Raw genomic sequence first — 5,276 nt, 5'->3', positions numbered from 1 at the left:
TATGTTATTGGTATTGGCAACTTGCTTCAGCCATTCTGGGGACAATTTGGTAGGAATCCTACATGTTACATATGCTTAAACTTTGCCCAAGCAATTCTACTTTTGGAACTCTATCCTAGAGATGTATTCCTACATATGAAAAAAATATACAGCATACTGCATTTGATTGTGCTTCACTTGATCATGTTTTTCAGATATTGCATTTTTTACAGATTGAAAGTCTCTGGCAACCCTGCATCACGCAAGTCTGTTGGCGCCCTTTTTCCAACAGCATAAGATCACTTCATGTCTCTGTGTCACGTTGTGGTAATTATCCCAATATTTCAAACTTTTTTGTTATTATTGTATCTGTCATGGTGATCTAAGTGATTTTTGGCATTACCATTGTAATTGTTTTGGGGTGCCACAAACCACACCCATGTAAGACAGTGAACTTAATCAATAAATTTGTTGTGTTCTGTGTTCTGACTGCTCCACCAATCAGCCATTCCCCTGTCTCTCTACCTGTCCTCTGGGCACTCTATCCCCTGAGCCACAACAATATTGAAAGTAGGCCAACTAGTAACTCTTGAATGATCTCTAACTGGTCAAGTGAAAGGAAGAGTTGCATGCACATTTCTTTAAATCCAAAGCTAGAAATGATTAAGCTTTGTGAGGCAGTTAGGTCAAAAGCCAAGATAGGACACAAGCTGGGCCTTTAGTGCCAAATGGTTAGCCAAGTTGTGAATGCAAAGGGAAAGTTCTTAAAGGAAATTAGAAATGCTACTCCGGTGAGCAAACAGATGATAAGAAAGCGAAACAGCCTTATTGCAGATGTGGAAAAAGTTTGCGTGGCATGGATAAAAGATCACATCAGCCACAACATTTCCAAAGCCTAGTGCAGAGCAAGCTTCTACCTCTCTTCGATTCTGGGAAGGCTGGGAGAGGTGAGGAACCTCCAGAAGAAAAGTTTGAAGCTAGCAGAGGTTGATTCATGGTGTTTAAAGGAAAGAAGCCATTTCCATAACATAACAGTGCAAGGTGAAGCAGCAAGTGCTGAGGGAGAAGCTGCAGCAAGTTACCCAGAAGATCTAGCTAAGATCACTGATAAAGGTGGCTCCACTAAGCAACAGATTTTCCATGTAGATGGAATAGACTTCAACTGGAAGAAGATGACATTTAGGACTTTCATAGCTAGAGAGGAGAAATCAATGCCTGGCTTCAAAGCTTCAAAGGACAGGCTGACTCTTGCTAGGGGCTAATGTAGTTGGTGACTTTAGATGAAGCCGATGCTCATTTATCATTCCAAAGATCCTAGGGCCCTTAAGGAGTATGTCAAATCTACCCTGCCTGTGCTCTATAAATAGAACAATAAAGCCTGGATGACAGCACATTTGTTTACAGCACGATTTACTGAATATTTTAAGCCCACTGTTGAGACCCTCTGCTCAGAAAAAAAAAAGTTTCTTTTCAAAATATTACTGCTTCTTGACGATGCACCTGGTCACCCAAGAGCTCTGATGGAGATGAATGTTGTTTTCATGCCTGCTAAGACAACATACATTCTGCAGCCCATGGATTGAGGAACAATTTCTACTTTCAGGTCTTATTTTTTAAGAAATACATTTCATAAGGCTATAGCTGCCATAAATAGTGGTTCCTCTGATGGATCTTGGCAAAGTACATTGAAAATCTTCTGGAAAGGATTTACTATTCTAGATGCCACTAAGAACATTTGTGATTCATGGGAGGAGGTCAAAACAGCAACATTGACAGAAGTTTCAAAGAAGTTGATTCCAACACTTATGAATGACTTTGAGGGGTTCAAGACTTCAGTGGAAGAAGTAACTGCACATGTGGCAGAAAAAGTGGAGCCTGAAGATGTGACTGAATTGCTGCAATCTCATGATCAAACCTGGATGGATGAGGAGGAGTTGCTTCTTACAGATGAGCAAAAAAAGTAGTTTCTTGAGATGGAATCTACTCCTGGTGAAGATGCTGTGCACATTGTTGAAATGACAACAAAGGATGTAGAATATTCCATACACTTATAGTTGATAAAGTAGCAGCAAGGTTGGAGAGGACTGACTCCAATTTTGAAAGAAGTTCTACTGTGGGTAAAATGCAGAGAAGTCTTTTGTAAAAGGAAAACTCAATTGATGTGGCAAACTTCATTGTCTTATTTTAAGAAATTGCCACAGCCACCCCAACCATCAGCAACCACCACCTTGATCAGTCAGCAGCCGTCAACATCAAGACAAGACCCTCCACCAGCAAAAATATTATGATTTGCTGAGGGCTCAAATAATTGTTAGCATTTTTTTAGACATAAAGTATTTTTAATTAAGGTCTGTATATATTTTTTTAGACATGCTACTGCACACTTAGTATACTACAATATGGTATAAACATAACTTTTATATGCCCTAGAAAACCAAATAATACATGTGACTTTTGTGATTATCAGTTTATTGTAATGGTCTGGAACCAAACCTGGGTTGCAATAACTCCAAGGTATGTCTATATATGTAAAATAAAATTTACTGCCAAAGAAACCTGAAAATTACCTAAGTGTCAATCATTATGGAAAAGATCACAAACTATGTGGCCATGAAAACAACATGGTAAAGCCTTATATTTTGAAATGGAAAGATCTCCAAAGTTACAGTCAAAGTGAGAAAAGCAAATTGCAAGGAAATATGTATAGTATGAAATAAGTTATTTTTGATCTATATATGTATGTGCATATATGTATAGATGCACAGAAGGTTTGCAAGAATATATATAAAATGTTTAACAAAGTTTCCTTCTGAAAAAGAGAGTGGGATTGAGCAAAAAGATAAAGGTAGAAATTCACATTTTACTTCATATATTCTAGTATAAATTTGAGATTTTTGCTTCAGGCAGTAATTCTTGCATTCCATTTGTAGTTAGAGGTAAGTTTTATAATGTAATATTAAAAATGTTTTAAACTAGTCTACAAAAGAAGAAAAGCCTATGGCAAGTATATTTTTATCATTTCATGTTTAACTTGAAACATTAATTTTATCACTTGGTCTTTTTGTAAGAAACAAATTACAAGCAATACAAAATTTGAAATTAGATGTTTAATTTTCAGTTTTGTCATTATTTTATCATCTTTTATTTTTCTCTTTTTTTCACTCTGATATTTAAAGTTTCTGTGGAAAAAAAGAGAATGGGAAGAGGAGACAGAGAGAAGAAAATAAGGAAAAATTGACTAATTCCAGAAGATATATGAAAAGCCTAGTTGTATTCTGACGTCATAAAGTTGATAGTCACCTACCTCAGCATGACAAAACATTAACAGCCTCAAAAATAGCCCTTTTATTATCATAATTAAAACAGACAGGAGTACTACAGCTCTTTCAGAATTTGTCTAGTAGGTTTTCCAGTTTCCACCGGAAAACACCCCATGCAAAACAAACAAACAAACAAAAACCAGACAGGAATTTGAGTTGGTGCAGGGACCAATGAATGAAAAGCCCCTAACAGCCTTCCTTGCACGTGGAAGATGCAAGCAGGACAAGCGGAAACTGCTCCACTCATGGCTTTTTCTTGGCCCCTTTTAGATTTTGTCTAAAAAGATGTTCCACGCCAGGCTTTGCCATTAAGTTTTCCTTATTATGATATGCCAACGCCTTTTTGTAAAACTGCAAATCGCTACCCAAGTTGTTAGAGGTGATTATTACCAATTCCTGCAAATTACTTTTTTAATGCCTTTCTTTCTTTTTTTCTCTAATCAACACTTCACCATAAAAATAAACAAATGTTGGGAATTCAAATTGAACAACAACAATAACACCTTACCTAGTGCCTAACATGTGCAAAACTCAGAACAATAAACTGTGGGAAACGAGAGATGAATAAGACACAGGCCTTATTCTTCTCTTTAAAAAGCCTAATAATGTAACATTGAGGACCGAGATGTAAACAACCACGTTAATACCAGGCTGCATGTGATCAACACTTTTAATGACAGTGCAGCTCACAGGGAGGAGAGTGATTCCCAACCAGCTGGGCTCTAGAAAGCATCATGTGGGAAATGACGCATCATCTGAACCTTGAACAAATGGGGGAGAAGGGTATTCCAGGAAAGATCCAAGAGAGGAAAGGCTTAAGGGTGAGAACTGCCGGTCGGGTGGTCGAAGCTGGATGGATGGGAGAGGGGCAGGGAAAAGGGCAGCAGATGTGCTTTCGGGCAATAAACCTGAAAAGAAACCTAGGGCAAGAGTTACCCATGGCATCCCAATCTCTACTCTTACTTGAGGAGCCTATGGGGTTTTTTCTGGCGTGGGATTTATTTCTTGTCTATTGGAGCTAGGTGACGTGAGGACTCCCCTGGACGTCACTGTATTTACAAAACTGGGCATTTTGAATCAAATACAAATGCTTTGTTATTCCCAAATCACTTCTTTTCTAATTCGATCACAAAAAGAAAGGTTACCGCCACCTCAGATCCAGAGGGAGAATATGGCTTGCTGGGGCCACCAGGGAAAAGGGCATTCCAGTCCTCATCTGCTTTCTAAAGCAGTTTGAGCAACTGGGAGGGGAGGCAAGCTCCCTGGCAGGGAGGAAGGGCCGGAGCTTTGACAGCCAGGACAAAAGCAGAAATGGGCTGTCCACGCACCCTGTTCTTATGAGCAGAGTGTGAATGAAGACATTTTGTGACGCTCTGAAAAATATTTTTATTTAAAGCCCTTTTCTCAAAATACACATATGCATTGTAATGAGCCGGTACGAATACACCCTACATGAGTCTTTGCTTTTATGTCACAGCAAGACATATTTATCAAATCATTTTGCAATGAAAGCAAAAATAAAAAAACAAACATACAATCATTGAGAGCAATAAGGTGTTTCTTAAATGAGGAAAAATGATAATCTTTTCATAGTTGCTTAAATAAGCAGATTAGGAGGACAAAAACAATACAGAATGTTAAAAACACTGTTGAATTAATTTCTATGACTTTCACAGAAAAAGAAAAAGAACTAACAACCGTCTCACTGGATTTTGCAAAGGCTGTCACACCACAGCCATCTCCTTCATGGAAAGATGGTATCACATGAAGGACGACCATGGCAAAAATTATGTCAGTTGACATTTCAGGGGCTCCAGTTGTGGAAATGGTTTCTGTGGCTGGTTGAAGGGGCAGATTCCAAAAGCTGTGGGAAGTCACCCTCTAATTATGTCAGGCATAAATCTTGACCGTGGAGTTGATTAGTGAAAGGTGCACGGTAGGAATTCCACAAGCGCTTGTTGGCAGCCTGGTCTCCAC

The 5,276-nt window shown here is 38.6% G+C and overlaps 1 non-coding gene across 1 annotated transcript; it reads left to right on the top strand.

Annotated features, from left to right (window-relative positions):
• The first annotated feature begins 3,349 nt into the window (after window positions 1-3,349).
• On the top strand, window positions 3,350-3,413 carry LOC123633725. The gene has a single exon (XR_006733740.1). It is a non-coding gene; the product is annotated as a U7 small nuclear RNA (small nuclear RNA).
• Window positions 3,414-5,276: the final 1,863 nt, after the last annotated feature.

Source organism: Lemur catta, chromosome 2 (assembly GCF_020740605.2).
Source record: "Lemur catta isolate mLemCat1 chromosome 2, mLemCat1.pri, whole genome shotgun sequence".
Lineage (NCBI taxonomy): Eukaryota > Metazoa > Chordata > Mammalia > Primates > Lemuridae > Lemur > Lemur catta.
Note: the sequence above shows the minus strand (reverse complement) of the source record. Positions and strands in the feature narration are given on the sequence as shown.